Here is a 12,334-nt window from a genome sequence, read left to right as displayed (position 1 = left end):
TTTATTATTTTCGATAATAAATAAGCGTGCCTTATTTACACTACATCGCAATACACGAGAACACCGGAATTTATCACGTTTCACTGCCGGGCAGAAGAGACTTTCAGACTTAACTTCAGCCTGTGCTCTGCAAGACAGCCCGGGTGCGACCACTGCACCAGTGCGCCTGCCCAGGCAAAGCAAGCTGGTGGGAAAGCGTACTAAGGCGTGGATGTACGTCCACTGAGAAGGGTGATGGTTTTAGCTGCTTGGCCATTGTGAACAGGGTGGTTGCCCGCCACTCCCTTTCTTTCCAAGGATGCGCGTCACCAGTAGGTGAGTCGACCTATCCCAGCTATGCCCTTGCAACACCAGGACCCTGAGGTGGTGTCACTGTGTCTACACCGTTTGCAGGAGGTCCTGGTTTTGAGCACAAGCAGGAAGACCAGAGTATTCCTAAAATAAAAGTATACCCTATGGCCATAAATGACTTGGTGCATGGGAAAGATACCTTGCTGGGAGCTATCTGGGTTGATGTACTCCCAGGCACTCCAGATACTCCAGAACAGATTGTACCTTACCTCCCTCCTCCTCCAACATGGGTCCTGTTAGCCCGAAAGCATCCACATTGATGGGGAGTTCCGTTTTCTTTCTGGCTCATTACTTTTGTTGGTGGCCACCACCACCGCCATTTCCTGCTAAAAGAGAGACTCCATAAACACTAGCAGCCCCTTTGGAAACACAGTTTAATGGCAGTCCAGATGAACAGTCAGAAGAGCCAGTGGGAATGGGGTTAAAACACAGACAGGCACAAAGCTGGGGGCTTTTGAGCAGCTGGCTGCGGCATTCTGTAATATTCAAGTCCAGTCACACTTGAAACATGGTCTATCTTAAAGTATGCTAGATTTCTCTGTAGCAAGACAAAGTTAGTACAAATATGAGGTTTGGATCTGTGTGGGATTTTTAATTAACTGGTACAATTGGAAGAGACTACTGAGCTTCTGGAAAGATTAAGTGGGCATTTCTAGGCATGACAAATTCAGCCACCTTTCATCCGCACTGCATACATTCCTCATTCTCTGTGAAAATCCCCACCTCTCTCTGATTCAGCCTCTGTCATTCCCCTTTGTTTGCACTGACTTTCTTTTCTTCATTTTCCCTCCCGGAGAGTTTCTAACATAGGCTAATTTCCTTTTCGTACTTCTATTTTTACAAGGTCATTTCCTGGAATTCAAAACATAATTTGCTCAATAAAGACCAGTATTTCAACAGTATTCAATATGATACGAGATGCTTCATACTCTGTAAAGTCCATATACTAAAATGCAAACATCCTATATGTATCTCAGCTATTTCTATTTTTTGCTAACAGTAGATTTCTGTGACAGAAATAGTAATCTAATGGAAACAACTGAATCTAAAGAAAATTAAAGTACCTTTTTATTATGGTAAGAACACTCCGTTGTTTTGTTGAAAGATACCATTCTGCCCTCATCTGCCATGAGACAAGAGTTTGCACGCTTTGACTACACAGGCACGTTCAAGCTCTTTAAGATTCATACAGTTACTTAGCATTTTTGTTCATAGTACATATTGCTGCTGTTCTAAGCTGCAAAATGCAGAAGTCTAGCATATGCATTTCTATGGAAGGGATAATGTAGTCAGTGGGTGTATTCCATGAGTCACTTATGGATGCATGACTTTCAGTTTTTGCTCTACCCTGTATTTGTTTCATGCGAACACTATTTTGCTAGTAATGAACACTTCCTAATTAGGTACTGATTTTTTTTTTATAATCACTTTGAAGATACGCATGTTGCATTTTATAAGATCATTATTATATAACGAATTACTATAAATGCAACACAAATTGACGTTCCCTAAACAGAAAACCCGCCTCTACCGTTGTTTATAATACACAGTAATAGCTTTCTTTTCTTTGGCATATAATGGTCTTTCAGATGAACTCAGACTTCATTACAGCAGTAAACATAAAAGGAGGTCACAGAGATTATTCAAGCCGATTAAAGATTAAAAGAAACCAAGTATTGAACAGTCCGCAGGCTTATGTTATTAATAAAACCCAGCAGCCTCCCTCTCTCTCATTACATCATCAATTATCTAGGAATCCTTCAAGAGTTGTTCAATAAGGACAACTGTTAATACCTAATAAAAAACTTCTGTTTTACCAGGAAAGGCTGACACCCCTGTGATCACAGGAAGTGTCAGTGGTACAGAATACTCAGCTTTCCAAAGGCTGTTAAGAGGTTCCTCGCCAAAAGTTTTAAGGACACTAAAAAAATGCAGGGTAAGAGGAAATGGTCTTGCATGGACGTACCATTGATTAGAATACAGGAATGAAAGATTAAGGACTCACTAATAAGGGGTCCCACGGTGGAGGGAGGGAAGTCACCAGGGAATTCTGTAAAACTTGGTACCATTTTACAGATTGATATGGCAACCTGATGACCAAGAAAGCAAGAAAGTTTGCTGGCAATGGTATCTCAAGATACTTTACACAAGGGCCACCAGAAGAGCTTTACAAGAGCCTTAGAAGACTTGGTTATGATGATAGGTAAAATTCAGAGAGACAAATGCAAACCTAGGCACGCAGACAGGAATCTTGACACTGAATACAGAATGATATGCTCTGAATTGGCCATTACTATTCAGAAGCAAGATCTGAATATAAAGAGGAATAACTTTGTTAAAGCATCAGTTCACTGTGCAACAGCAGTCAGAAAAACAAAGTTACATGGTAGGAAATACTAGGGGAGGTATAGAGAACATTACTGTATAAACTGACAGTTCACTTACATGAATGCTCCTTGTAATTGGGGTTTCCCCATCACTCACTCCCCTTGTCTGAGAAAGACTACAGTAGATCTTGAAAGTAAGTTTTAGGAAAGGGCTGTATGGATATTCAGAGGCGTGAGAGGGCTTACATACAAGACAACTACGTAAACTCGTCAGTCTGAAAAAGAGATGACTGAGGAACACATACAGTAGGTCTACTGTACCTTGAGTGGCTCATAAAGGCTGGACAGCTCTTGATAGTTCATTCTTTCTTCCAACAAAATGACCAGGAGTCAGGTATTAATAAAAGTACTAACAAACTGGATTTTTTTCAGCCATTGCTTTGACCCTCTCTGTACTCATAAGTGCACTACTTTCTTGAAATCATTAACATACATGCTCTGCTTTGAAATTGTAATATGCTTTATAGTAAGTGCTCACAACTGAAAAGGAGTGCAAGCTTCCACAGAATGTACTATGCTATTTTTTATTTAAATGGAGAAGTTAATCAGGATAGATGCACCAAAAACTCTTCTGGAACAGATACTGTGCTTTGTGAGCTCACTAAATAAATACCTTTTTTTCCTGGAATAAAGCATAAATATTCTAGTCCAGTCACTTTCCTAAGCTTTTTTAGAATGGTGAAATACATACAAGTAATAGACAGCCTTGGTGAATTTAATTCCCATCCACTCAGCTCTTGATGCTACTAATCGGATCTGAGGTGAATGACATTTTAATAAGATTTTTGAACTTCAAGTTTTGTACCTTTAGAGTTCGCCAGATTGTACAAAATGTGCCCAGACAAGATGCCCTCAGATATCCTACAAGGGTTTTGTCTTGGTATTCTTCCTTCTAAAAACTAGTTAATTCAAGCACTGGCTGAATAAAGTTGGCTTTAAGTTCTGTTAGAAAACCATGAACAATTAGGACAGTAATTTTTGCACGTTCTGGACAGTTTATCTGGGGATGTCATCATGGAAAATCTTAAGGTTTCCAGGTCATGAAAAAAAAAAAAAGAAAAAGTAGCATCTGTATTTTGTACGGTCATATTGTTATTTAATTTAGTTGGTAAAACACCAAGAATTTACAATTTTCTCATCTTGTCTATGCTGTGTGTGTTCCAGTACAATAGCTGCCTAGGAAAATACTATGCATTGTTATTAGAAACCCCTGTTCAAATATAGTCCTTATATAATTAATACACCTCTTCAGAGTAACTTCTAAAATAAATATTAGGAGCTACAGAAATGCAACAATGCATACACAAACCCACATGTACAAAAGGACTAATACATACCAGCATAGATTTAATACATAGATACACAGCAACAGATTATTTCAACTTCATGCAAATTTCTGTTAGAATAACAAAGATGGTAATTATTGATTAAAAGCCAAAATAATGAAAGTAATAATTCAAGCACAAATTATTACTACTAAGGTATCCCACTTTTTGGTCTATTTTAAATTATATCAAGAAGATTTTTCCATATTCACTCATGGTTTCTATATCAAATATACAGAAAGCAAGCATGACACCTTGGATTCCTGCCCTCAATTTACAAACAGGCGCTTTGCCCCATAACATCTCACAGCCATTCTTTAGAAGCATGAACCAACCTTTCCCATAACTTGCAAATAATAAATAATTCAGTAAAACAAGATTGGATTAAAGCAGGAGACTGAAATCCCTCTACTCCCAGGCACACTAAAGTCATAAGAAACGGGCATTCTGCATACTAATTCAGAGACAGTATCACAAGCATTTCAAACAGCTGCTTGACTGTAGCATATGCCTCAGCTCTCCACAGTGGTACCTCCCAGAGTGACCCCGTTAATTAAAACCTGTACCAGAACACAACCTGTAGGCACCTCTCCATGAACCTGGCAAGCAAGGTGTTCTCGAGTTCCACACAGTGATTTGATTGACAGATAAATACATCCCAAAGGGTAAGTGTCCAAAACATTTTAATACAGTGCATTTTACGTTTCCTTTGTAGCCAAAATATCCTCATGTGATGTCTGAATTTTCCACTTAAGAGTGAGCTCCCAGTGTATGCAAAACTACTGAGAATGGACTCAAATTTGAGTCCAGATAGCGCCTAATACATCACTCCCTCAAGTGGCAAGTGTCAGTACTGAAAATTAAAACGTACCTCAAAAGAACGTCTCATCAAGAGAAATAGTTTCATTTTTTCTTTACGCTATTAACTATTTTAAATATCTCAATATGTGTCCTACGTATCATTATTGTAAACTAAGGAATCCCAGTGCCTTAATGTTGTTTTTTAATGTTATAATGGATGAAGAGCATTAAGTTTATGAAGATGTCACTTAGAGAATAAAAATGATTCTCTGAATTATTTTTTTTGTTAAAAGTTTGCCACAATACACATAATTGGAGATAACCAAACATCCACTGCTTGGGTAGATGAGAGGGGGAATGTCTTTCCATTCAGAAGACATGGAAGTCAAAGCGTGTTTACTTGGGGATTGGCACCTGTGTCTGCTCCACCTGATAATAAACTAAATATTTTTCTGTTTCTTTAATGTTTTGGGATTTTGAAGCCACTCAGCAGATTTGTATGTAGGTTGTCAACAGCAGCTCTAACCCAAAGCATACTTAAAGCATAGTTCTTTGATTGAAGGAATCAGTGAGTCAGTGACTCCACTGGTTTCTGAATTACAGCTTTAAAGGACCCACACAGGAAAAAGCCGGATAACCTAAAAACAAATAATGGTGGCTAACCATTAACCAGTCAATTCTGCTAACAGTCATGTAAAATGTCCTGATTTAGTACAGATATTGCACGCAGTATACTTATTCTGTGCCCTTGTTTTTCTAATTTTGCTTAATCCAAACAGGCAACTCCTAAGCTTTTTGAAAGTAAATAATCAGTGAAAAAAGTCTTAGACTAAGATTTTCAGGCTTCCTGAGCATTCTCTTTGTTTGAAGAGCCACATTCTAAGAAAATACTGGTTGATATTAGTCTCTGCCTAAATCTGTGGTAAAATTGGAATTAAAAATATAATCTAATTAAATCTGAATTCTTAAAGCATATTACTGAGGTGTTGGTTTTTTTTTTTTAAAAAAGCAAACAGCAGTCCTGCCCCGAAGCTCTGGCATTAAATGCCACTAGTCCATAGGGAAATAACTGTACAGGACAAATCATGCAAAAATTACAAACATAATTAATGTGATTATATGCTCAAATACCATATATAATATTTACTTCGAGAATCAATGGACTCTGTGATTTAATACCACCATAGCCTTAGCACAACTGTAAAAACTACAGCGAATACAATTACCAACGTCTTTGTACAAGATACAGAGTAGCTTTTTCCAATTAAAAGGAATGATTTTAGGATATAAGAATCATTTAAACTAACTTACAAACCTCTGTTCAGTCTCTGAGACTTACAGAACAGGGATTTGATCAAAAGACTGCAAAGACAATTGCAAATTTCCAGGGACTTCAGTAATGAATAAACGGGAACCCAGATTCTTAGAGAACTCAGGTGGAAATTAACAGGATTAAATATATCTTGAAATATAACTTAGAGGTGCAGAATTAAGAATTAAAAATTCTCTCCTTTCATGTTAATCTATTTTTCTTTCCAAGAGGATATGAAACATTTTATTTGAAAGCTGCTTACTAGCTTGCCATTTAGATTTGTGTTCCAATTAATAAGGCTGTTTGGAGGCATATGAGATTGGCATCTATTCTAAAAACAAGATAACACTCCCACAGCATGCACTTACTGAAATTAAAAGCCTTTTTTCCCCCACTCTGGGGTCCCAGACAAAAGGATGGGAGAGGAAGAAAAGACAATCCACAAGAGACAATAGGAATCATGACAGCTTGCCAGATGACCTGTGTTCGATGTGTATTGCCACCCACCCCCTCTATAAACTCTTTCCAATCATATCACTTCTTAAGAGATGAAGACCTTTCTAATTAATCAGCAAGGATGATAAACATAACAGTTTATGCTCTGGTACACTGCATTTGTATTACATGGAGACAGGTGGAAGAAGCACAGAGTTATAATCCATTAGTGTGACAGACTGAAGGAAAAATTTACATCATAAGCCTTTTGAGTAAATGGGTAATAATTTCCCTTTCCAACTCTAAAGCTCCTACCAGCATTGCTAGTTCTGAGAGCAGAAACCACTGTACTAAGAATGATCTGGAAAACATGCAAGAGAGCTGCTAGAAACTAGACCTTTTACCAGTCGTCATGTTAAAATCTGTGCTAATACCAATCATTGGGTTTAACCTTCATACTTCCCTTCATACTTCCCTATATTACACTTGGTCCCTATTCTGACTCTGCATGAGGTCTTAAATTGGCCTAGTTGAAACCCTCACACAAAAATTATTAAAGGACATGGAAAGGCTATAGCTGCATCTACAAAAAGCCATCTCACTGCTGCCAGAGTAGAAGCCAAATTCAGGCTGTCCCCAGCATGGAGTGACTGCCAGCTGTGACTATTGCCTTTGGAAGCCATTGGCAGCTGTTACAAAACAGAGGATCCCTCCAGCTCCTGCGCTTTCTGCTAGCGGCAAGCTTGGTGGCTACACAGCTCCAGCATTCAGGTCTCAAAAGCTTCCTTTACGTCAGCCTTCATCACTGCTTTAAGTGACAGTTACTGTTGGGCTCTAGCCTACAGATTTTTTAAATTCTCAGACGTCACTTTTTGTGTACAGAGTATTCAATGCAGCCTTAATAGTTTAATTAAAAAAATACAACTTGTGGATATTTTTTCCACTGACTCGTACTGCAGGTCTCTGATATTAATTTTGCAGACCTGTGGCATACTTAGCATTAATTTCACTAGCACAGATCTTCGTCACATGTTAAAAAAGACATTGTACATGACTGCTAAGCAAACTAGAGGATAAAAGAACTGTGACTTAGTTTACCAAAAAAGTTACACCTTCAGCTAAAATCCTTTCCAAAAGGACTGCAATGCAATATAAATATTCAGTCACCAAGTAGGCCATTTACCCATGACTTTTTTATCAGAAAAGTATACCAGATGGCTTTAATTTCAAAAGGCAAACTATTTTTTACTTTCTCTTATCTCCAAAATATGTGCATCAATTTCACTGTTCCTTCCCTAGATGTGTTTCTTCCCTATTTACTTCTCAGGCATAGAAAAGAATGAGTGATCGTCAACATTTGCTATGGTTAATGCTCTTTTTTTTTTTTTTTTTTTTTCATAATTTCCTTTTCATAAACTCCAAAAACCATAAACCTGGGAAGCTGGAAAAGCAGGGCTAAAGTCTCCTGCCAGTTCCGCCCCACTAAATAACATATAGCCATTTGCAACAGCCCAAAGTTTTTTTCTGTCACCTGCGAGGCCGTGGTTTTCATTAGCTCTAGAAAATAATATAGTGGTAAAGAAGCAATCTGGATCCCGTCTTAGCATGACTATATTTCTGTCCTATTAGTTGTAATACACAATATAGCATCTATGCTGGCTGCACTAGTATGGACAACACCTAACTCAGAGTAAAACCTATCAATAGAAAGTTACCACGCTGAAACTTGAAATAGAAGAATGATGGAGAAATGATTTGCATCACATGGTGCTGTTAACCTCAGAAATGATTCACTGTGTCATTTAACTATGATTTCAAGTACTGTTCTACCTCTTTAATCCTTTAGAAAATAATTTTCTAAACATTTATATGCAAAAATGAACTAAAGTAGCCTCCTAAGTGGTAGAGCTTTTTTCTAAAAATGTATTTCAATATAGGCAATATAATTTAGTATGTTTAATGCCATGAGAAGTCATTACAGAACCAATACACTACTCACATTTTAAGGAGTTAAAACACCTACGTAATCTGTAAGTGAAAATATACCTTAAAACTCCAGTAATTCCATTTGCTTATTTATTTTTCTTGCTTCATCAATGAAAAGAATTAGCATTAATCTGATCATATATTTAAACTAAATTCATCCTCGCACTTGGATATTCACTCCCGGCAAAGATGAACTGCCCTCCCAGGCAAATGCCACTGTATACATAAACGTGTAACAGTCATCCTACAGAGACAAAAAAGCACAGATTGAAGAATGACAAAGTAACAAGACTGAATAGCAGGTCTCAGCATTACTTATACCTGCCTTCTGGCATAAAGTCCCTAGTCTGTGCGGGAGTAAAAGGCTTTAGGCTAGATCCTAATCTGGGAATACCAAAGTCCCATGGATCAGTCCAAAGACAGATGAGGTAAACAAGGAGGGGACCAAGTCTGTGTAGATCCAAAATTGACCTTATCCTAAGCCTTAACAGTCCACCTCTGAATACTTACCATGTCAAAGCTTGGCTCTACTCACAGGTTTCTCAGGTAGCTCTCTTATTTATATTCTTCTGAGAAACCGAGCTCAGACAAAATGACTGAGCTCCTAGTATAGTTCCAGCTAAATCAGCCCTTACTGGTACCAGCACGTCAATTAAAACTATCCCCCCAAATCCAAACCTAAGAAGTAGAAATGACTTGTCTGAAAACAGCTCTATCCCCTCATATAAGCCCAGCCAAACTCCCACCTACCTAAAATGAGATGAAGACATTCTCAGAACATGGCTTGGCTCCTCCTATCAGTCTGAGAACGGCACTGTACCAAACACCGGATATTGTATGGATTTTTCTCATTGTATTGGATTTGCGTGGCAGGGTTTTGGTAGCGGGGGGGCTACAGGGGTGGCCTCTGTGAGAAGCTGCCCCCATGTCCGATAGAGCCAATGCCAGCCAGCTCCAAGACGGACCTGCCGCTGGCCAAGGCTAAGCCCATCAGGGACGGTGGTATCACCTCTGGGATAAGATATTTAAGAAAGGGAAAAAAAGTTTCTGCATGGTGGCAACAGCAGTCAGAAGAGAGGAGTGAGAATATTAGAGAGGAACAGCCCTGCCGACACCAAGGTCAGTGAAGAAGGAGGGGGAGGAGGTGCTCCAGGCGCCGGAGCAGAGATTCCCCTGCTTGACGCTGTCCCCCTGCAGCCCATGGAGGTCCATGGTGGAGCAGATACCCACCTGCAGCCTGTGGAGGACCCCACACCAGAGCAGGTGGATGCCCGAAGGAGGCTGTGACCCTGTGGGAAGCCCACACAGGAGCAGGTTTGCTGGCAGGACCTGTGACCCCATGGGGGACCCACGCTGGAGCAGTCTGTTCCTGAAGGACTGCACCCCGTGGGAGGGACCCACGTTGGAGCAGTTCATGGAGAACTGCAGCCCATGGGAAGGACTCATGATGGAGCAGTTCGTGGAGGACTGTCTCCCGTGGGAGGGACCTCACACTGAAGCAGGGGAAGAGTGTGAGGAGCCCTCCCCCTGAGGAGGAAGGAGCAGCAGAGACAACGTGTGATGAACTGACCCCAGCCCCCATTCGCTGTCCCCCTGCACCGCTGGGGGGAGGAGGTAGAGAATTCAGGAGTGAAGTTGAGCCCAGGAAGAAGGGAGGGGTGGGGGAAAGGCGTTTTTAAGATTTGGTTTTATTTCTCATTACCTTACTCTGCTTGGGTTGGTAATAAAGTAAGCTAATTTCCCCAAGCTGAGTCTGTTTTGCCCATGAGGGTAATTGGTGGGTGATCTCTCTCTGCCCTTATCTCGACCCACGAGCCTTTCCTTGCATTCTCTCTCCCCTGTCCAGCTGAGGAGGGGAGTGATAGAGCAGCTTTGGTGGGCACCTGGCATCCAGCCAGGGTCAACCCACCTCACTCATCAATGTTGTTCTTATAAAGCTCTGTAAGGAAGTATACTATTAAATATGAAAATATAAAACTGGAGGATTTTTGTCTTAAGGGATACATCTAAAACTCAGTATGTGTAATTAAGTTTTATTGCATAAAAGAGAGAATGTTTTGTTTTCTCTTTTAAGCTAGACATACCAGCAAATACAGTCAAGGTGTGATAAAACTGAGGACTTGAAAGCACTGAATAAGTGAAAATACTAATAAACACCAATTATATGAGGCTATGGTATTCAAGATAACCAAAAGAGATGCGAATACATCACAATGTTCAAAAAACATACATCCTTTAACTCTCTCTTGAGCTTTTGCTTCTGTGAATCATTTGCAGTATTTGTCAATTAGTTGTTACAAATAGGAAGCAGACAAACCTCCATTTCTCATGACATGGTGGCACTAAGTTGTCCATTTGTGGTTTAATTGCACATCTCAGGACCACAGACTGCTTAAAGTTAAACCAACAGATTTGTCCTTCTGAAATTCAGTTAGTTTCCTAAACTTTGCTTGCTGTGAGAACATCCAGACAATGCGTTAGCTCAGCTTGATAAAGCACAATAGCGACTAAAAAAGAAAGCGAGCCTCAAAAATGCAACAGATCTCTCACTACCATCCTTGAATGACTGCTGCCTATGCTTTTTATTGGAAAGAGTCAGAGATGCCAGTAACCTTACAGCTGGTGACTCTGTAATAACAGAGGGTAACAAGACAGACATAATGAATGCCTCCTTGTTAAGCAGTTTTGTTTGTGCTGTTCCAAGAGAGATCTGCCAAGAACTTTCCATGCAAACCTTATTTTTCTGGGATTTCTATCTTGGCTGCAAAAAAATCCAGCATGATAATGCCCAGTTCAAAAGAGTTCAGATCACAAGGTTTAAAATACATTTCCAAGGTTTGGAATAAATTAAATTTACACTAAGTAAGATAAACAATTTAGCACTTCATATATTTTTTTAGTTGCTTTATTGAAAAAAAACTCTGGTTAGCAAATTTGCACCCCAGATCATTATATTTTTTCTAACCCTTTGGTATTAAATAAACCTGAAGTATTGCAGTGTGAAAGGAGACTTTTGTGCTGTATGGTCAAGACTCCACTGATGCGTATTTTCTTTTTAAAGAAGACTGTATGAAATGCATATGAAGCAGTCATGAGATTCTATCTGCTAAACAATTTGGTGGATTAAATCTGTGCTAATTCTTAATACAACTCAGCTGACTTGGTTATAAGGCCAGGTTGTGAAAAAATTGGCTAAGTTTAACACACCATTCTTACAAAACATAAGCCTAGAATTTCCATATTAAATTATGTGGGCTTGTTTTTGTTTTGTTTTTAACCAAATGATTCAAAGCTTTGAGCCGTGCAAAAGTCCAATTTCAGTGTTCCCATTTTCTTTTTTGGCACATGACCCATTAGGGCAAGGTCATTTTGTACAGTTCCTTGCCAAAGCAATATTGTTTACTGTGGCAACTAGCAAGATATGTAGCGATTAGATTTCAGGCACAACACAGATTGGAGCCCAAGCTAAGGAAGCTCTCTTTCAGGCAATAGCCAGGTGTCAAGAAGCAAGAAGGCTATGATAGTTGCCTGAGCTATTAAAAAGGGGTGGCTTAGGCTTATGCCTAAGAGGAAGACACCTCCCAGCAATTCAAAACTAAAAGAAGCAGTGAAAACATACCAATAAATTATAAAACTGTTCTGAATATATCTGGTGAGATCATTTCAAAGGAAACACTGGAAGGAACAGGGCCAGAAAATACCATGAGACAAAGTAGCTTAGAAATGTTTCTGCTCGT

General features: G+C 39.4%; 1 protein-coding gene across 1 annotated transcript in view; it reads right to left on the bottom strand.

Annotated features, from left to right (window-relative positions):
* DDX59 (DEAD-box helicase 59) overlaps positions 1-12,334 on the bottom strand; it is a 36,072-nt gene that overhangs the window by 15,190 nt on the left and 8,548 nt on the right. The window lies entirely within an intron of this gene.

Source organism: Nipponia nippon, unplaced genomic scaffold (genome assembly GCF_047370975.1).
Source record: "Nipponia nippon isolate SJK-2023a ecotype South Korea unplaced genomic scaffold, ASM4737097v1 scaffold_5, whole genome shotgun sequence".
NCBI lineage: Eukaryota > Metazoa > Chordata > Aves > Pelecaniformes > Threskiornithidae > Nipponia > Nipponia nippon.
The sequence above is the reverse complement of the archived record's forward strand: the minus strand, read 5'-3'. Positions and strand labels throughout refer to the sequence as shown.